Raw genomic sequence first — 22,338 nt, forward strand, 5'->3', positions numbered from 1 at the left:
TTAATTCTGCAGCTGTTTTTATGACTCCACATGATCATCAACCTAAAGAAAACATAAAATAATAATGGAAAATGAAATGAAAAAGTAATTAACATAGAAAAATAAGATTGGGTCACCTCCCAATAAGCGCTTCTTCACATTTCTGGACTTTACTATGAGTTTTTATGTTTTTCTGTGATTTCAAGTATTTTCTGGCTGAAATTGAGGGACTTGAGCAAAAATCAGATTCAGAGGTTGAAGAAGGACTGCAGATGCTGTTGGATTCTGACCTCTCTGCACTCAAAGTAGATTTTCTGGAGCTACAGAACTCCAAATGGCGCGCTCTTAATTGCGTTGGAAAGTAGACATCCAGGGCTTTTCAAAAATATATAATAGTCCATACTTTCCTGAGTTTAGATGATGTAAACTGGCGTTCAACGCCAGTTCCATACTGCATTATGGAGTTAAACGCCAGAAACAGGTTGCAAAGTGGAGTTAAACGCCAGAAATAGGTTACAAACTGGCGTTCAACTCCAAGAGAAGCCTCTATACGTGTAAAGCTCAATGCTCAGCCAAAGCACACACCAAGTGGCCTCCGAAAGTGGATTTCTGCATCATTTACTCATTTCTATAAACCCTAGTAACTAGTTTAGCATAAATAGGACTTTTTACTATTGTATTTACATCTTTGGATATCTTTGGAACATCTTTTGATCCTTTGATCACGTTTGGGGGCTGGCGATTCGGCCATGCCTGAACCTTCATCACTTATGTATTTTCAACGGTAAAGTTTCTACACACCATAGATTAAGGTGTGGAGCTCTGCTGTTCCTCATGCATTAATACAAAGTACTATTTTTTTCTATTCAATTCAAGCTTATTCCGATTCTAAGATATTCATTTGCACTTCAATATGAATGTGATGATCGTGACAGTCATCATCATTCCCAACCTATGAACGTGTGCCTGACAACCACTTCCGTTCTACCTTAGATTGAATGAGTATCTCTGGGATTCCTTAATCAGAATCTTTGTGGTATAAGTTAGAATCCATGGACGGCCATTCTTAAGATCCGGAAAGTCTAAACCTTGTCTGTGGTATTCCGAGTAGGATCTGGGAAGGGATGGTTGCGACGAGCTTCAAACTCGCGAGTGTTGGGCGTAGTGACAGACGCAAAAGGATCAATGGATCCTATTCCAGTATGATCGAGAACCGACAGATGATTAGCCATGCAGTGACAGCGTATTGGACCATTTTCATTGAGAGGACAGGATATAGCCATTGACAATGGTGACACCTAACATACAACTTGCCATAGAAAGGAGTATGAATGATTGGATGAAGATAATAGAAAAGCAGAGGTTCAAGAGGAATGAACGCATCTCTATACGCTTATCTGAAATTCTCACCAATGAATTACGTAAGTATCACTATCTTTATTTTATATTTTATTTATCTTTTAATTATTAAATCTCTATAATCAATTGAATCTGCCTGACTGAGATTTACAAGGTGACCATAGCTTGCTTCAAGCCGACAATCTCCGTGGGATCGACCGTTACTCACGTAAGATTTATTACTTGGACGACCTAGTGCACTTGCTGGTTAGTTGTGCGAAGTTGTGACAAAGAACTAAGAGTATGAACGTGCGTATTGAGTTTTTAGCGCCGTTACCAAGGAATGGAACCGTCACGATTTTTGCGCACCAAGTTTTTGGCGCCGTTGCCGGGGATTGTTCGAGTTTGGACAACTGACGGTTCATCTTGTTGCTCAGATTAGGTAATTTTATTTTTATTTTAAGCTTTTTATTTCTTATTTTCGAAAAAAAAAAATTTAATTTATGTTCTTCAGAATTTTTAAGAAGGAATTCTAGAGTTTCAATAGATATGTTGAATCCTGGCTGGCTGTTAAGCCATGTCTAATCTTTTGGACCGAGGTTTCACTTATTCTCAAGAGAAGAGCTTATTTGTCTTTCTTAGCAAATTAGCTGTTGAACGTAATATTCTGCTGAAGCTTGGCTGGCCATTAGCCATGTCTAGTGTTTTGGACCGGAGCTTTCACTGAAAGCTTGGCTGGCTAGTAAGCCATGTCTAATTCCTGGACTAGAGCTTTAGAATTCTCATTAAAAATTTTGAAATCCTTATTTTTCTTTTTGCAATTAATTTTCGAAAAATCCAAAAAAATTTTATAAAATCATAAAACCAAAAATTTGATGTTTCTTGTTTAAGTCTTTTGTCAGTTTTTAAGTTTGGTGTCAATTGCATGTTTATCTCTTTCTTGCATTTTTCGAAAACTCATGCATATGTTCTTCATGATCTTCAAGTTGTTCTTGATGAATTGCTTTGTTTGATCTTTGCATTTTTATGTTTTGTGTCTTTTCTTCTTTTTCATATGCATTCTTGAATTATTAGTGTCTAAAGAATAAAAATTTTTAAGTTTTGTGTCTTGCATGTTTTTCTTTTCTTAAAAATTTTTCAAAAATATGTTCTTGATGTTCATCTTGATATTCGAAGTGTTCTTGGTGTTCATCTTGACATTCAAAGTGTTCTTGCATGCATTAGTTGTTTTGATTCATAATTTTCATGTTTTGAGTCTTTTTGTTGTTTTTCTCTTTCATCATTAAAAATTCAAAAACCAAAAAAATATCTTTCCCTTTTTCTTCTCATCAAATTTGAAAATTTGAGTTGACTTTTTAAAAAATTTTTAAAATCTTGTTATTTCTTATGAGTCAAATTAAATTTTCAATTTAAAAATCCTATCTTTTTCAAATCTTTTTCAAAAATGAAATCTTTTTCATTTTTCTTTTATGATTTTCGAAAATTTCAAATTGATTTCCAAAATCTTTTTCTTTCATATTTTCAAAAAATTAATGCTAACAATTAATGTGATTGATTCAAAAATTTTTAAGTTTGTTACTTACCTAGTAAGAAAGGTGCAATCTTTAAACTCTAGACTCATATCTTTTTAGTTTCTTGTTAGTCAAGTAATCCACTTTAATTTCAAAATCAAATCTTTTTAAATTTCTCTTTCAAATCTTTTTCAAAACAAATTTTAATCACATCTTTTTCAAAATTAATTTCAAAATCTTTTCTAACTTCTTATCTTTTCAAAAATTAAGTTTCAAATCCTTTTCAATTAATCTTATCTTTTTGTTTGATTCATATCTTTTTTAAAACTACCTAACTAACTCTCTCTTTCTAATTTTTGAAAATCACCTTCCCCTTTTTCTAAAATTTCCTTTTAAATTAACTAATTGTTTTAAATTTAATTTAATTTGATTTAATTTTTCCTTTCTTAATTTTCGAATTTCTAATTTTAAATTCTAATTTAAAAACAAAAAAATACTTTTATTTTATTTTATCTAATTTTCGAAAATTCTTCTCCCTCACCTCCTTCTATTTATTTATTTATTTACTAACACCCCTCTTCATCTAAGAATTCGAACCTACTCCTCACCCTTGTGTTTGGATTCTCCTTCTTCTATTCATATCTTCTTCTACTCATATAAAGGAATCTTTATACTGTGACATAGAGGATTCCATATTTTCTGTTCTCTTCTTTTTCATATGAGCAGGAACAAGGACAAGAACATTCTTGTTGAAGCTGATCCGGAACCTGAAAGAACTCTAAAGAGGAAGCTAAGGGAAGCTAAAGAAAAACTCTCTGGAGAAAATCTAACAGAAATTTTCGAAAAAGAAGGAGACATGGCCAAAAATAACAACAATGCAAGGAAGATGCTTGGTGACTTTACTGCACCTAATTCCAATTTACATGGAAGAAGCATCTCAATCCCTGCTATTGGAGCAAACAATTTTGAGCTGAAACCTCAACTAGTTTCTCTGATGCAATAGAATTGCAAGTTTTATGGACTTCTATCCGAAGATCCCTTTCAGTTCTTAACTGAATTCTTGCATATCTGTGATACTGTTAAGACCAATGAGGTTGATCCCGAGGTCTACAGGCTTATGCTTTTCCCGTTTGCTGTAAGAGACAGAGCTAGAATATGGTTGGACTCTCAACCTAAGGATAGCCTGAACTCTTGGGATAAGCTGGTCATGGCTTTCTTAGCCAAGTTCTTTCCTCATCAAAAGCTTAGCAAGCTTAGAGTGGATGTTAAAACCTTCAGACAGAAGGAAGGTGAATCCCTCTATGAAGCTTGGGAGAGATACAAGGAATTAACCAAAAAGTGTCCTTCTGACATGCTTTCAGAATGGACCATCCTGGATATATTCTATGGTGGTCTGTCTGAATTATCAAAGATGTCATTAGACCATTCTGCAGGTGGATCCATTCACCTAAAGAAAACGCCTGCAGAAGCTCAAGAACTCATTGACATGGTTGCAAATAACCAGTTCATGTACACTTCTGAAAGGAATCCTGTGAGTAATGGGACGCCTATGAGGAAGGGAGTTCTTGAAATTGATACTCTGAATGCCATATTGGCTCAGAATAAAATATTGACTCAGCAAGTCAATATGATCTCTCAGAGTCTGAATGGATTGAAGGAATCATCTAATAATACTAAAGAGGCATCTTCTGAAGAAGAAGCTTATGATCCTGAGAACCATGCAATAGTAGAGGTGAATTACATGGGTGAACCCTATGGAAACACCTATAATCTCTCATGGAGAAATCATCCAAATTTCTCATGGAAGGATCAACAAAAGCCTCAACAAGGCTTTAATAATGGTGGAAGAAACTAGTTTAGCAATAGCAAGCCTTTCCCATCATCCACTCAGCAACAGACAGAGAATTCTGAGCAGAGTCCATATAGCTTAGCAAATATAATCTTTGATCTATCCAAGACCACTGTGAGTTTCATGAATGAAACAAGGTCCTCCATTAGAAATTTGGAGTCACAAATGGCCCAGCTGAGTAAAAGAGTCACTGAAACTCCTCCTAGTACTCTCCCAAGCAATACAGAAGAGAATCCAAAGAGAAAGTGCAAGGCCATTAATTTAACCATCATGGCCGAACCTACAAGGGAAGAGGAGGACGTGAATCCTAGTGAGGAAGACCACCTGGGACGTCCAGTGACCAATAAGGAGTATCCCTTTGAGGAACCAAAGGAATCCGAGGCTCATCTAGAGATCATAGAGATTCCATTGAACCTCCTTCTGCCCTTCATGAGCTCTGATGAGTATTCTTCCTCTGAAGAGGATGAAGACATCACTGAAGAGCAAGTTGCTAAATACCTTGGTGTAATCATGAAGCTGAATGCCAAATTATTTGGTAATGAGACTTGGGAAGATGAACCTTCCTTGCTCACCAATGAACTGAATGCATTGGATAAGCAGAAATTACCTCAAAAGAAACAGGATCCTGGTAAATTCCTAATTCCCTGCAAAATAGGCACCATGACCTTTGAGAAGGCTCTGTGTGACCTGGGGTCAGGAATAAACTTAATGCCACTATCTGTAATCAAGAAACTAGGGATCTTTGAGGTGCAAGCTGCTAAAATCTCATTAGAGATGGCAGACAACTCAAGAAAATAGGCTTATGGACAATTAGAGGACGTGTTAGTGAAGGTTGAAGGCCTTTACATCCCTACTGATTTCATAATCCTAGACATTGGGAAGGATGAGGATGAATCCATCATCCTTGGAAGACCCTTCCTAGCCACAACAAGAGCTGTGATTGATGTGGACAGAGGAGAGTTGGTCCTCCAACTGAATGAGGACAACCTTGTGGTTAAAACTCAAGGATCTCCTTCTGTAACCATGGAGAGGAAGCATGAAAAGCTTCACTCACTGCAGAGTCAACCAAAGCCCCCACAGTCAAACTCTAAGTTTGGTGTTGGGAGACCACAACCAAACTCTAAGTTTGGTGTTGAACCCCCACATTCAAACTCTAATTTTGGTGTTGGGAGGTTCCAACCTTGCTCTGATTATCTGTGAGGTTCCATGAGAGCTCATGCTCAAGCTATTGACACTAAAGAAGCGCTTGTTGGGAGGCAACCCAATGTTATTTAATCATATCTATTTTATTTTCTTTTTGTTATTTCGTGTTTTGTTAGGTTGATGATCATGTGAAGTCACAAAAACTACTGAAAAATCAAAAACAGAATGAAAAATAGCATTGAAAATAGCACACCCTGGAGGAGAGCAGTCTGGCGTTTAAACGCCAGAAACAAGCATCTATCTGGTGTTTAACGCCAGAAACAAGCACCAAGCTGGCGTTTAACACCAGAAACAAGCATCTGCCTGGCGTTAAACGCCAGAAACAGGCTACATTTGGGCGTTTAACGCCAGAAACAAGCAGTAGTCTGGCGTTAAACGCCAGAATTGCACAGCAAGGGCATTTTACACGCCTAGTTGGAGCAGGGCTATTAAGTCCTTGGCCCCACTGGATCTGTGGACCCCACAGGATCCCCACCACTTCTTCTCTCCTCTTCACACCTTTTCATAAATCTCTTCCACAGATACCCTTCACCAATCACCTCCATTACTCCTCCAAAACCATCATACAACCCACCTACACCCACCCACTCAAATTCAAACCATCACTCTTTCCTTTTCACACATCATTACCACCTAAACCCCCCTGGCCGAACCATTCACACACCTCCATCTTCTCCATCTCTTCTTCTTCTCATTCTTGCTTTCTTCTTTTGCTCGAGGACGAGCAACCATTTTAAGTTTGGTGTGGAAAAAGTATTGCTTTTTGTTTTTCCATAACCATTTATGGAACCTAAGGCCAGAGACACCTCATTGAAGAGGACAAACCCATCACTAAGAAAAGGATGGAGCAAATAAGTGTTCATGGACCTCAGCAAGAGTGTGAGAAAATTCCTCACCTTGAAATCCCTGAGATGCCTCAGGGGATGCACTTTCCTCCACAAAACTATTGGGAGCAAATCAACACCTCCCTAGGAGAATTAAGTTCCAACATGGGACAACTAAGGGTAGAGCACCAAGAGCATTCCATCATCCTCCATGAAATTAGAGAAGATCAAAAAGCTATGAGGGAGGAGCAACAAAGACAAAGAAGAGACATAGAGGATCTCAAAAGCACCATTGGTCCTTCAAGAAGAGGAAGACGCCACCCTTACTAAGGTGGACTCATTCCTTAATCTCCTTGTCTATTTATTTTCTATTTTCGGTTTCCATGCTTCATGTTTAATTATGTTTGTATCTTTACTATATGATCATTAGTGTTTAAGTGTCTATGTCCTAAAGCTATGAATGTCCTATGACTCCATCACCTCTCTTAAATGAAAAATGTTTTAATTACAAAAGAACAAGAAGTACAGGGTTTCGAATTCATCCTTGAAACTAGTTTAATTATTTAGATGTGGTGACAATACTTTTTGTTTTTGGAATGAATGCTTGAATAGTGCATGTGTCTTTTGAATTTGATGTTTATGAATGTTAAATATGTTGGCTCTTGAAGAATAAGGAAAAAGGAGAAATGTTATTTGATAATCTGAAAAATCATAAAAATGATTCTTGAAGCAAGAAAAAGCAGTGAATACAAAAGCTTGCAGAAAAAAAAAATAGCAAAAAAAAAGAAAGAAAAAGAAAAAGCAAGCAGAAAAAGCCAAAAGCTCTTCAAACCAAAAGGCAAGAGCAAAAAGCCAATAGCCCTTAAAACTAAAAAGCAAGGGTAAATAAAAAGGATCCAAGGCTTTGAGCATCAGTGGATAGGAGGGCCTAAAGGAATAAAATCCTGGCCTAGGCGGCTAAACCAAGCTGTCCCTAGCCATGTGCTTGTGGCATGAAGGTGTCAAGTGAAAACTTGAGACTGAGCGGTTAAAGTCAACGTCCAAAGCAAAAAAAGAGTGTGCTTAATAACCCTGGACACCTCTAATTGGGGACCTTAGCAAAGCTGAGTCACAATCTGAAAAGGTTCACCCAGTTATGTGTCTGTGGCATTTATGTATCCGGTGGTAATACTGGAAAACAAAGTGCTTAGGGCCACGGCCAAGACTCATAAAGTAGCTGTGTTCAAGAATCAACATACTGAACTAGGAGAATCAATAACACTATCTGAACTCTGAGTTCCTATAGATGCCAATCATTCTGAACTTCAATGGATAAAGTGAGATACCAAAACTATTCAAGAGGCAAAAAGCTACAAGTCCCGCTCATCTGATTGGAGATAAGTTTCATTGATATTTTAGAATTTATAGTATATTCTCTTCTTTCTATCCTATTTGGTTTTCAGTTGCTTGGGGACAAGCAACAATTTAAGTTTGGTGTTGTGATGAGCGGATAGTTTATACACTTTTTGGCATTGTTTTTACATAGTTTTCAGTATAATTTAGTTAGTTTTTAGTATATTTTTATTAGCTTTTAAATAAAAATCACATTTCTGGACTTTACTATGAGTTTGTGTGTTTTTCTGTGATTTCAGGTATTTTCTGGCTGAAATTAAGGGACTTGAGCAAAAATCAGATTCAGAGGTTGAAGAAGGACTGCAGATGCTGTTGGATTCTGACCTCCCTGCACTCAAAGTGGATTTTCTGGAGCTACAGAACTCCAAATGGCACGCTCTCAATTGCGTTGGAAGGTAGACATTTAGGGCTTTCCAGAAATATATAATAGTCCATACTTTGCTGATGCACGGAAAACTTGTCTCGCAACAAATTTCCTTCGGCAAGTGTACCGAATTTGTTGTCAAGTAAAAACTCACAATAGAGTGAGGTCGAATCCCACAAGGATTGATTGATCAAGCAACTTTAATTAGAAGAATGTTCTAGTTGAGCGAATCCAGAATTTGAGTTGAGAATTGCAGAAAATAAAATGGCGGAAAGGTAATTGACAGAAAAGTAAATGCTAGAATTAAAGAGCTGAAAGTAAATGACTGAAAGTAAATTGCAGAATTGTAAATGGGAATGGGGGAATTGCTCATAAAAGTAAATAATAGAAATTAAAGAGAATGGGTAAGATCAGAAATGGGGAGTTCATTGGGCTTAGGAGATGTTGCATTCTCCAGATCAATTTCATTTTCATCTCTTCCTCAATCAATGCACTCATTGATCTCCTTGGCAATCTTAAGTGATTGAATTACAATTTCTTGTAATTCAATCTCTCAAATCTTGATCAATAGCCAATTCCTTGGTCAATTGCTCATGAGAAGAGATGAAGCATGGTCACTGATTATACCACATGCATTTCCCAAACCAAGTATTGGGACGATTTTAGTCACATATCCATCCAAACCCAATTTGGTCCAGCATGAGAAAGTATTTCTAGCTTGATCTCTTCATTCCTCTTTCAAGGTTCAGAAGAGATCCAAGTATGAATAGCTTCTTTTCCAAGATAACTACCCAATTGGATGAAGATCGAAAGCTTTCAAGTAAAATCAAGAGAAAAGATAGAAGAAGTATAATGAAAACTAGAATTGATCCATCAAATTACAACAGAGCTCCCTAACACAATGAAAGGGGTTTAGTTGTTCATAGCTCTGAAAAATGAAAACAAGGATGGAGAATACATCATGAAAACTAGAAGTGCAGAGAAAGTAAAATACAGAGAGTAGTTCTATGCCAAGAGGCTCCCTCTATTTTCCAACTCTCTAAAATAATTCAAAGCTCCTCCTATATATACTACTCTTCTGTTCTTCTAGTTGATTCTTCAAGTCTTGGGTATGGGCCTTTGGATCTTGAGTTTGAAACAGTTCTCTTCTTCATTGGGCTCAGCTTTACTTGCAAAGAGAAAGTGTGGAGTGGGCAGAGACTTTAGCTCTGGACGTTAGTGGTGTTAACGTTCAGTGAAGATATGGGTTCGAGAACGTTAATGACATTCAACTTTTTCACTAACGTTCCTTACCTAAGTAAGAGCCACGTTAACCTCAACGTTAGTGGCACAAACGTTGCCACTAACGTTGCCTCTTTGTCCTTCGCGCACGTTATTGGGACTCAACTTTCCCAATAACGTTGAGAAGCCTCCCCCTTCTCTACGTTAGAGTCCACGTTAACGTAGTAAACGTGGCTCTTTTAACGTAGGCTTGCCAACCTTCGAGAACGTTAGTGACACTTAACATTGTCACTAACGTTCCAATGTGTCCCTTAGCTCCCACGTTAGAGTCCATGTTAACTAGGTTAACGTGGCTTCTAACGTGGCCATGCTAGCCATCTCCAACGTTAGTGACAATGTTTAGTGTCACTAACGTTGTCGACACCTAGTCTCTTCACATTAGCTTCCACATTAACTAGGTTAACGTGGAAGTTAACATGGCCTTGTGTGACTTGGCCAACGTTAGTGACAATGTTGAATGTCACTAACGTTGGCTTCCCCCCTTTTCTTCTTTAACGTTAGAGGCCACGTTAACTAAGTTAACGTGGACTCTAACGTGGCCACTCATGATCCTGGTCCAACGTTAGTGATAATGTTAAGTGTCACTAACGTTGGCTCCATTTCTTTACTTCCACGTTAGAGTTCATGTTAACTTAGTTAACGTGACTCTTAACGTGGGTAATGATGGCTTCGAGAGCGTTATTGGCAATCACTTTTCTCATTAACTTTGCAAGTTACTCCCATTCCACGTTAGTGTTAACGTTAGTGTTACTAACGTAGCCACTAATGTGGTTCTTCTTTGCTTCCTTTGTCCTGAAATCAAGCAATAAAGTGCATCAAAGTTCTAGTCCAACTCATGGGAAGTACAACATCCAATTTGTCCTTACATTGATGCAAAATCCTCATGAAATCATGTAAAGTGCACAATGTATACTTGAATCAAGATGTAAGTGAATATCTACCCAAAACTAGCATATTTCCTAAGGAAATGCATGAAACTACCCTAAAAACAGTAAAGAAAAGGTCAGTGAATCTGGCCAAAATGCCCTGGCAATAATGAATCAAACTTAAAGCTTGCTTGTCTCTAAGCAAGTACTGGAACAAGAGAATGATGAAAGGAATGCTAAGAGAAATGAGTCATTCTTGTGGAAGTCATGTCCCTGGTTTTATGATGGTTTCATGCATAGCAACTTAGGTTCATTTCTGGCTTTCAGACCTTTATCATGTCCTAGAATACTCACTGTGATTGCATCCCATGAAACTTTTATTTATTGATCCTTTTGTTGTTATTTCAGGGCTTATTTGTGTTCTTAATCTAAGTGTTCTGTAAGGGGGCAACTCTTTAAGATAAGCTTTCAGCCAACACTCCCGAACCAGTTGGTTCAAGGTGCTAGGTGTTGAAGCACCCCTAAGGACTTACTTGGTCAAGTCTCTCCCTCATACATACACACCACAGGCACATAGTTTATTTATTTTCTTTTCTTGAGACCTTGGTGTCCAGCACCTCTTTGGGTTATTAAATACTCTGTAGTGAGGGTTACTCTTGATAGTGGACTTTCAGCTGATAATCCCGGGTTAGTTAACCCAAGTTACCAAGTGATAAGGCACCCCTAAGAGCTTATTCATCCAAGTAGATCCCTCACACAGGAGCACCACAGACACATGTCTCAAGATTAAAACCATTGGTGCCTAGCCTTATTGCTTACTCTTTTTCTTTTATTTTTTTAACCTTTATTGTTCTTTTCCTTTTTCTTATTAGGATCTTTTTATTTAACCAGTCTCATGGGGTGTGTCTCAGGCATAGTATTCCTGACAGATAGTTGTCTTTCCACCTTATGGTTGAACCAACTTAGCTAACTTATGACCCTTCCATAAACTCATGAACTTATTCCATAGTATGAACCCCTCTCTGGTCTTTTGAAAACACTCATTCTCTTTTCATTTGATTTAAAGGGACAAACATACAAGTAAGAAAAGTAAGGATGTAGTGACATACGGACTAGCAATCATAGACCTCTTTAACTCAAAAACATAAAAGACCGAATTTAAAAAGGTTTAAACTGAAATGGAAGCAAGTTCTATTTCATACAAGATCTTCTTTATTTAAAACATAGAGAAAGATGGACCAAAGAAGGAACTCCACCACCTTTTACTCTTGTGGTTGTCCATGCTCTCTTTCTTGATTGCTTGTGCTCTTACTTCCCTTGCCTTTTCCAAGCAGCTTCTTCCAGAAACCACCATCTTCCATCTTCTTCTTGAGTGTTTCCTTTTGTTGTTTCACCTTCCTCTCTTCTTGTTCTACAAAATTTTTTTGGACCTCATCATATGTAGGGATGGCATAGTGTAGATGATGCATATTACTGGACATGTAGTTTAACTTGGCTTGAGTGTTGACATTGAACTCCTCCCGATGTAGTTGCCGTCCTTCATTAAGTACAGTGAACTCATTGAATGCTTTCATCTGGGCTATTTGTCGCTGATTGAGTTCCTGCAAATGCTTATCTTGACATTCTTGCCTCTCAGTAACTTGGTGGATGGCTTGAGTGAGCTGGGAGTATTGTTCCTGTTGCTGCTCCATTTGTTGTTTCTTCCACTCTTCTTGTTGGCTCATCCAGTTCAATATTTGCTCTTGTCCTTCCATATGTCTCATCCCCAAATCTTTAATAGCTCTTAGAAGGTGATTCATATTCAAATCGGCTGGGTAAGGATGCTCTCCCTGTTGATATTCTTCCTGATGAGACTCCTCTTGGTGAGCTCCTTCCTTTGCTTTTAGTTTCCCTATTTATGGCCTTCTTTGTTGCTGAGCAGGTGTAGTATAGGCCATACGCTAGGTTGTCATTAGCTTCCCTGGGTTAACCCAGACTGGATTGCTATCCTCAAAGACCACCTTGGCCTTTGTGCACAATCGGAGAATGGTGCTGGTGTACCAAAGCCTGGCACCTGATTCAAGCTTCTCAACTGAATCTTGAATTCCCTCAGCTATAAGTTCATGCACGTTGATTTCTCCACCTTGTACTAGGCAATGTACCATAGTTGCTCGATTAATATTTACCTCTGAATTATTTGCTGCTGGCAGAATAGATCTCCTCACGAGTTCAAACCACCCCTTGGCTTCTGGGCTAAGGTCTCCCCTCTTGATGAACCGGGGTCTCCCATCTCCATACCTCTCCGAGCAGCTGCTATAACACAGATGTCAGTCACTATCTCAGTGAGCTCATCATTGTTTTGGCTTTTACTTATCCTTTCATGATAGCTAGGTTCATCAAAGTGTGGTGATTTCAGGTGAAGAGTTCTTATTATAGCATTTGGGCTGAAGTCTACCTCCTTTCCTCTTACATAGCTTTTGAAGGTTAGGGCCCTGGTTTTGTCTTCTCTGACCACATTTGCGTAGAATTCTTTGATGAGGTTTGCATTGATCTTCCCCTATGGATTGGTGAGCAATTGCAACCCTCTTTCTTCAATCTTCTCCCGAATCTGTGGGTATTCGTCTTCATTGATTTGGAAAGTTAACTCGGGCAGTGTCTTTTTGTGCTTTATCCGCTCAAATTCTCGTTCATGGAAGGTAGTCTTGAATCTCTTCTCGTCGAAGGGAACGTTCTCCATTGGTTCCTTCCTCTTCTGCCTCTTGGAGCTTGATGATGCCATGAATGAAGTTAAAGCGAAAAGGGTGTAGTGAAGGGAAGAGATGTGGGATTTAGAGAGTGGAAAGTTGAAGAATTGGTTGCTGGAAAGTGAAGTGCAAGGGGTATGAATTTCAAATGTGGAGATGATGTGGATTTGATTCACTTATATAGAAAAGCGATGAAAAGATGAAAGGTGTGGATTGATGGGGTTCGTGTATGATGAACGGATGTGGTCTTTGAGGATAGCAATCCAGACTGGGTTAACCCAGGGAGGCTAATGACAACCCAGCGTATGGCCTATACTACACCTGCTCAGCAACAAAGAAGGCCACAAATAGGGAAACTAAAAGCAAAGGAAGGAGCTCACCAAGAGGAGTCTCATCAGGAAGAATATCAACAGGGAGAGCATCCTTACCCAGCCGATTTGAATATGAATCACCTTCTAAGAGCTATTGAAGATTTGGGGATGAGACATATGGAATGACAAGAGCAAATATTGAACTGGATGAGCCAACAAGAAGAGTGGAAGAAACAACAAATGGAGCAGCAACAGGAACAATACTCCCAGCTCACTCAAACCATCCACCAAGTTACTAAGAGGCAAGAACATCAAGATAAGCATTTACAGGAACTCAATCAGCGACAAATAGCCCAGATGAAAGCATTCAATGAGTTCACTGTACTTAATGAAGGACGGCAACTACATCGGGAGGAGTTCAACGTCAACACTCAAGCCAAGTTGAACTACATGTCCAGTAATATGCATTATCTACACTATGCCATCCCTACATATGATGAGGTCCAAAAAGATTTTGTAGAACAAGAAGAGAGGAATGTGAAACAGCAAAAGGAAACACTCAAGAAGAAGATGGAAGATGGTGGTTTCTGGAAGAAGCTGCTTGGAAAAGGCAAGGGAAGTGGGAGCACAAGCAATCAAGAAGGAGAGCATGGACATCCACAAGAGTAAAAGGTGGTGGAGTTCCTTCTTTGGTCCATCTTTCTCTATGTTTTAAATAAGGAAGATCTTGTATGAAATAGAACTTGCTTCCATTTCAGTTTAAACCTTTTTAAATTCCGTCTTTAAAGTTTTTGAGTTAAAGAGGTCTATGATTGCTAGTCCGTATGTCACTGCATCCTTACTTTGCTTACTTGTATGTTTGTCCCTTTAAATCAAATGAAAAGAGAATGAGTGTTTTCAAAAGACCAGAGAGGAGTTCATACTATGGAATAAGTTCATGAGTTTATGGAAGGGTAATAAGTTAGCTAAGTTGGTTCAACCATAAGGTGGGAAGACAACTATCTGTCATGAATACTATGCCTGAGACACACCCCATGAGACTGGTTAAATAAAAAGATCCTAATAAGAAAAAAGGAAAGAACAATAAAGGTTAAAAAAATAAAAAAAAAAGAGTAGGCAATAAGGCTAGGCACCAATGGTTTTAATCTTGAGACATGTGTCTGTGGTGCTCCTGTGTGAGGGATCTACTTGGATGAATAAGCTCTTAGGGTGCCTTATCACTTGGTAACTTGGGTTAACTAACCCGGGATTATCAACTGAAAGTCCACTATCAAGAGTAACCCTCACTATAGAGCATTTAGTAACCCAAAGAGGTGCTGGACACCAAGGTCTCAAGAAAAGAAAATAAATAAACTATGTGCCTGTGGTGTGTATGTATGTGGGAGACACTTGAGCAAGTAAGTCCTTAGGGGTGCTTCAACACCTAGCACCTTGAACCAACTGGTTCGGGAGTGTTGGCTGAAAGCTTATCTTAAAGAGTTGCCCCCTTACAGAACACTTAGCCTAAGAACACAAATAAGCCCTGAAATAACAACAAAAGGATCAATAAATAAAAGTTTCATGGGATGCAATCACAGTGAGTATTCTAGGACATGATAAAGGTCTGAAAGCCAGAAATAAATCTAATTTTCTATGCATGAAACCACCATAAAACCAGGGACATGACTTCCACAAGAATGACTCATTTCTCTTAGCATTCTGGTGCACGGAATTGTGTTGTCCAGGCTCGAACAATCCCTGGTAATGGCTCCAAAGCTTGGTGCTTTGATCTTAATTTATAGTTGACACAACTTCGATACAACTAACCAGCAAGTGCACTGGGTCGTCCAAGTAATACCTTACGTGAGTAAGGGTCGAATCCCACGGAGATTGTTGGTATGAAGCAAGCTATGGTCACCTTGCAAATCTCAGTTAAGTTGACTCATATGGGCTACAATATATTATGTGAATAAAACATAAAGAATGGGGATAGAGATACTTATTTAGATTCATTGGCAGGGATTTCAGATAAGCGAATGGAGATGCTTTTCGTTCCTCTGAACCTCTGCTTTCCTGCTATCTTCATCCAATCAGTCTTACTCCTTTCCATGGCTGGCTGTATGCAAGGGCATCGCCGTTGTCAGTGGCTACATCCCCTCCTCTCAGTGAATCATATGCTCACGCACCCTGTCACGGCACGGCTATTCATCTGTCGGTTCTCGATCATGCTGGAATAGGATTCACCCTCCTTTTGCGTCTGTCACTAACGCCCAGCACTCGCGAGTTTGAAGCTCGTCACAGTCATTCAATCATTGAATCCTACTCAGAATACCACAGACAAGGTTTAGACCTTCCGGATTCTCGTGAATGCCGCCATCATTCTAGCTTACGCCACGAAGATTCTTGTTAGGAGATCTAAGAGATATTCGTTCTAGCTTAATTCATGTAGAACAGAAGTGTTTGTCAGGCACGCGTTCATAGGGGAGATGGTGATGAGCGTCACACATAATCATCACCTTCATCACGTTCTTGGGTGCGAATGGATATCTTAGAAGCGAAATAAGAAGAATTGAATAGAAAACAGTAGTACTTTGCATTGATCTTTGAGGAACAGCAGAGCTCCACACCTTAATCTATGGAGTGTAGAAACTCTACCGTTGAAAATACATAAGTGAAGGTCCAGGCATGGCCGAGATGGCCAGCCCCCTAAACGAGATCAATAGTCTCCTCAGATGAATAATGGAATAAAACTGAGACCAAAGATGTCAAATACAATAGTAAAAGGTCCTATTTATAATAAACTAGCTACTAGGGTTTACATGAGTAAGTATTTGATGTATAAATCCACTTCCGGGGCCCACTTGGTGTGTGTTTGGGCTGAGCTTAAGTGTTGCACGTGCAGAGGCCATTTGTGGAGTTGAACGCCAGTTTTTGTGCCAGTTTGGGCGTTCAACTCTGGTTTTGGATCCTTTTCTGGCGCTGGACGCCAGATTTGGGCAGAAGGCTGGCGTTGAACGCCAGTTTACGTCGTCAATTCGTGGCCAAAGTATTGACTATTATATATTGCTGGAAAGCCCTGGATGTCTACTTTCCAACGCAATTGGAAGCGCGCCATTTCGAGTTCTGTAGCTCCAGAAAATCCACTTTGAGTGCAGGGAGGTCAGAATCCAACAGCATCAGCAGTCCTTTTTCAACCTCTGAATCTGATTTCTGCTCAAGTCCCTCAATTTCAGCCAGAAAATACCTGAAATCACAGAAAAAGACACAAACTCATAGTAAAGTCCAGAAATGTTAATTTAACATAAAAACTAAGGAAAACATCCCTAAAAGTAACTAGATCCTACTAAAAACATACTAAAAACAATGCCAAAAAGCGTATAAATTATCCGCTCATCACATTCCTTTCATCATTCTCTTGTTCTAGTACTTGCTTAGGGAGAAGCAAACTTTAAGTTTGGTGTTGTGATGCCAGGGCATTTTGGCCAGTTTTACTGACCTTTTCTTTACTGTTTTTAGGGTAGTTTCATGCATTTCCTTAGGAAATAAGCTAGTTTTGTGTAGATATTCACTTACATCTTAATTCAAGCATACATTGTGCACTTTACATGATTTCATGAGGATTTTGCATAAATTTAAGGACAAATTGGATGTTGCACTTCCCATGACTTGGACTAGAACTTTGATGCACTTTATTGCTTGATTTCAGGACAAAGGAAGCAAAGAAGAACCACATTAGTGGCTACGTTAGTTACACTAACGTTAACACTAACGTGGAATGGGAGTAACTTGCAAAGTTAATGAGAAAAGTGATTGCCAATAATGCTCTCGAAGCCATCATTACCCACGTTAAGAGTCACGTTAACTAAGTTAACGTGAACTCTAACGTGGAAGTAAAGAAATGGACCCAACGTTAGTGACACTTAACATTATCACTAACGTTGGACCAGGATCATGAGTGGCCACGTTAGAGTCCACGTTAACTTAGTTAACGTGGCCTCTAACGTTAAGAAGAAAAGGGGGGAAGCCAACGTTAGTGACATTCAACATTGTCACTAACGTTGGCCAAGTCACACAAGGCCACGTTAACTTCCACGTTAACCTAGTTAACGTGGAAGCTAACGTGAAGAGACTAGGTGTCGACAATGTTAGTGACACTAAACATTGTCACTAACGTTGGGATGAACACACACTATCCCCAAGAAGCAACGTTAACTCCAACGTTAACCTAGTTAACGTGGAAGTTAACGTGAAGAAGAGAGGTGACACCAACGTTAGTGACACCCAACATTGTCACTAACGTTGGAAGGAGCCCACACATGCCACCATGAGCCACGTTAACTCCCACGTTAACTTAGTTAACGTGGAAGCTAACGTGGATAAGAGAATGATGAGCCAGCGTTAGTGACACTCAACTTTGTCACTCAACTACGTTAACGTGGACTCTAACGTAGAGAAGGGGGAGGCTTCTCAACGTTATTGGGAAAGTTGAGTCCCAATAACGTGCGCGAAGGACAAAGAGGCAACGTTAGTGGCAACGTTTGTGCCACTAACGTTGAGGTTAACGTGGCTCTTACTTAGGTAAGGAACGTTAGTGAAAAAGTTGAATGTCACTAACGTTCTCGAACCCATATCTTCACTGAATGTTAACACCACTAACATCCTGAGCTAAAGTCTCTGCCCACTCCACACTTTCTCTCTGCAAGTAAAGCTGAGCCCAATGAAGAAGAGAACTGCTTTAAACTCAAGATCCAAAGGCCCATACCCAAGACTTGAAGAATCAACTAGAAGAACAGAAGAGTAGTATATATAGGAGGAGCTTTGAATTATTTTAGAGAGTTGGAAAATAGAGGGAGCCTCTTGGCATAGAACTACTCTCTGTATTTTACTTTCTCTGCACTTCTAGTTTTCATGATGTATTCTCCATCCTTGTTTTAATTTTCCAGAGCTATGAACAACTAAACCCCTTTCATTGGGTTAGGGAGCTCTGTTGTAATTTGATGGATCAATACTAGTTTTCATTATACTTCTTCTATCTTTTCTTTTGATTTTACTTGAAAGCTTTCGATCTTCATCCAATTGGGTAGTTATCTTGGAAAAGAAGCTATTCATACTTGGATCTTTTCTGAACTTAGAAAGAGGAATGAAGAGATCAAGTTATAAATGCTTTCTCGTGCTGGACCAAATTGGGTTTGGATGGATATGTGACTAAAATCCTCCCAACACTTGGTTTGGGAAATGCATGTGATATAATCAGTGACCATACTCCATCTCTTCTCATGAGCAATTGACCAAGGAATTGGCTATTGATCAAGATTTGAGGGATTGAATTACAAGAAATTGTAATTCAATCACTTAGGATTGCCAAGGAGATCAATGAGTGCATTGATTGAGGAAGAGATGAAAACGAAATTGATCCGGAGAATGCAACATCTCCTAAGCCCAATGAACTCCCCATTTCTGATCTTACCCATTCTCTTTAATTTCTGTTAGTTACTTTTATGAGCAATTCCCCCATTTCTATTTACAATTCTGCAATTTACTTTCAGTCATTTACTTTCAGCTCTTTAATTCTAGCATTTACTTTTCTGTCCATTACCTTCCCGCATTTTATTTTCTGCAACTCTCAACTCAAATTCTGGATTCGCTCAACTAGAACATTCCTCTAATTAAAGTTGCTTGATCAATCAATCCTTGTGGGATTCGACCTCACTCTATTGTGAGTTTTTACTTGACGACAAATTCGGTACACTTGCCGAAGGAAATTTGTTATGAGACACCTCACACACTTTTCCTTCTCATAAACTTGTTATGAGACACCTCACACACTTTGCCGAGTTTAGACAACGTAAACTGGTGTTCAACGCTAGTTCCATGCTGCATTCTGGATTTAAACGCCAGAAACAGGTGACAAAGTGGAGTTAAACGCCAGACACAGGTTACAAACTGGCGGTCAACTCCAAGAGAAGCTTTTACACGTGTAAAGCTCAATGCTCAGCCCAAGCACACACCAAGTGGGCCCCGGAAGTGGATTTCTGCATCATTTACTCATTTTTGTAAACCCTAGTAACTAGTTTAGCATAAATAGGACTTTTTACTGTTTTATTTACATCTTTGGATATCTTTGGAACATCTTTTGATCCTTTGATCACGTTTGGGGGATGGCCATTCGGCCATGCCTGAACCTTCATCACTTATGTATTTTCAACGGTAGAGTTTCTACACACCATAGATTAAGGTGTGGAGCTCTGCTGTTCCTCATGCATTAATACAAAGTGCTATTATTTTTCTATTCAATTCAAGCTTATTCCGATTCTAAGATATTCATTCGCACTTCAATATGAATGTGATGATCGTGACAGTCATCATCATTCCGAACCTATCAACGCGTGCTTGACAACCACTTCCGTTCTACCTTATATTGAATGAGTATCTCTGGGATTCTTTAATCAGAATCTTCGTGGTATAAGTTAGAATCCATGGACGGCCATTTTTGAGATCCAGAAAGTCTAAACCTTGTCTGTGGTATTCCGAGTAGGATCTGGGAAGGGATGGCTGCGACGAGCTTCAAACTCGCGAGTGCTGGGCGTAGTGACAGACGCAAAAGGATCAATGGATCCTATTTCAGTATGGTCGAGAATCGACAGATGAGTAGCCATGCAGTGACAGCGCATTGGACCATTTTCACTGAGAGGATAGGATGTAGCCATTGACAACAGTGATGCCTAACATACAGCTTGCCATAGAAAGGAGTATGAATGATTGGATGAAGATAATAGGAAAGCAGAGGTTCAGGAGGAACGAACGCATCTCTATACGCTTATCTGAAATTCTCACCAATGAATTACATAAGTATCACTATCTTTATTTTATATTTTATTTATCTTTTAATTATTAAATCTCTATAATCAATTGAATCCGCCTAACTGAGATTTACAAGGTGACCATAGCTTGCTTCAAGCCAACAATCTCCGTGGGATCGACCCTTACACACGTAAGGTTTATTACTTGGATGACCCAGTGCACTTGCTGGTTAGTTGTGCGAAGTTGTGACAAAGAACTAAGATTATGAACGTGCGTATTGAGTTTTTAGCACCGTTACCAAGGAATGGAACCGTCACGATTTCTGCGCACCACTGTCAACAGCTTGACATTACTGAGCCTTATAGTCTGCAATGTCTGCAAACCACGGAGCTTCCTGAATAGCAAACAATTGCTTATTTGGAAAGGTTTTAGAGATTTCAGTAGGAGGGAGGGACGCTCCTGCTACTGGTTCTATCCGGGACAGGTGATCAGCTACTTGATTTTCTGTCTCTTATTTCTATATCAAACTCTTGTAGAAGCAACACCCATCTTATGAGTCTGGGTTTTAAATCCTGCTTTGTGAGATATGTGATACTGTAAAGACTAATGGAGTAGATCCTGAAGTCTACAGGCTCATGCTTTTCCCTTTTGTTGTAAGAGACAGAGCTAGACTCTGGTTGGATTCTCAACCTAAGGATAGCCTGAACTCGTGGGATAAGCTAGTCAAGGCTTTCTTAGCCAAGTTCTTTCCTCCTCAAAAGCTTAGTAAGATTAGAGTGGACGTTCAGACCTTCAGACAGAAGGAAGGAGAATCCCTCTATGAAGCTTGGGAGAGATACAAAGGACTGACCAAAAAGTGTCCTACTGACATGCTTTCAGAATGGACCATCCTGGATATCTTCTATGATGGTCTGTCTGACTTAGCTAAAATGTCATTGGATACTTCTGCAGGTGGATCCATTCACCTAAAGAAAACGCCTGCAGAAGCTAAAGAACTCATTGACATGGTTGCTAATAACCAGTTCATGTACACTTCTGAGAGGAATCCTGTGAGTAATGGGACGCCTATGAAGAAGGGAGTTCTTGAAGTTGATACTCTGAATGCCATATTGGCTCAGAATAAAATATTGACTCACCAAGTCAATATGATCTCTCAGAGTCTGCATGGAATGCAAGCTAAATCCAACAGTACTCAAGAGGCATCTTCTGAAGAAGAAGCTTATGATGCTGAAAACCCTGCAATAGCAGAGGTAAATTATTTAGGTGAACCTTATGGAAACACCTATAACTCATCATGGAGAAATCATCCAAATTTCTCATGGAAGGATCAAAAGCCTCAACAAGGCTTTAATAATGGTGGAAGAAACAGGTTTAGCAATAGCAAGCTTTTTCCATCATCCACTCAGCAACAGACAGAGAACTCTGAACAAAATACTTCTAATTTAGCAAATTTAGTCTCTGATCTATCTAAGGCCACTGTAAGTTTCATGAATGAAACAAGATCTTCCATTAGAAATCTGGAAGCACAAGTGGGTCAGCTGAGTAAAAGGATAACTGAAATCCCTCATAGTACTCTCCCAAGCAATACAGAAGAGAATCCAAAAGGAGAGTGCAAGGCCATTGACATAAGCACCATGGCCGAACCTGTGAGGAGAGGAGAAGACGTGAATCCCAAGGAGGAAGACCTCCTGGGACGTCCAGTGATCAATAAGGAGCTTCCCTCTGAGGAACCAAAGGACTCTGAGGCTCATCTAGAGACCATAGAGATTCCATTGAACCTCCTTATGCCCTTCATGAGCTCTGATGAGTATTCCTCTTCTGAAGAGAATGAGGATGTTACTGAAGAGTAAACTGCCAAGTTTCATGGTGCAATCATGAAGCTGAATGCCAAATTATTTGGCATTGATACTTGGGAAG

General features: G+C 39.3%; 2 non-coding genes across 2 annotated transcripts; both read right to left on the minus strand.

Moving 5' to 3' along the window:
• Positions 1-4,077: 4,077 nt before the first annotated feature.
• LOC148548794 (small nucleolar RNA R71) lies at positions 4,078-4,185 on the minus strand. The gene has a single exon (XR_015897636.1). It is a non-coding gene; the product is annotated as a small nucleolar RNA R71 (small nucleolar RNA).
• Positions 4,186-21,188: 17,003 nt separating this feature from the next.
• Positions 21,189-21,295, minus strand: LOC148548795 (small nucleolar RNA R71). Its single transcript, XR_015897890.1, has one exon. It is a non-coding gene; the product is annotated as a small nucleolar RNA R71 (small nucleolar RNA).
• Positions 21,296-22,338: the final 1,043 nt, after the last annotated feature.

The sequence above is a fragment of the Arachis ipaensis genome, chromosome B8 (genome assembly GCF_059453495.1).
Source record: "Arachis ipaensis isolate K30076 ecotype BB chromosome B8, ASM5945349v1, whole genome shotgun sequence".
Lineage (NCBI taxonomy): Eukaryota > Viridiplantae > Streptophyta > Magnoliopsida > Fabales > Fabaceae > Arachis > Arachis ipaensis.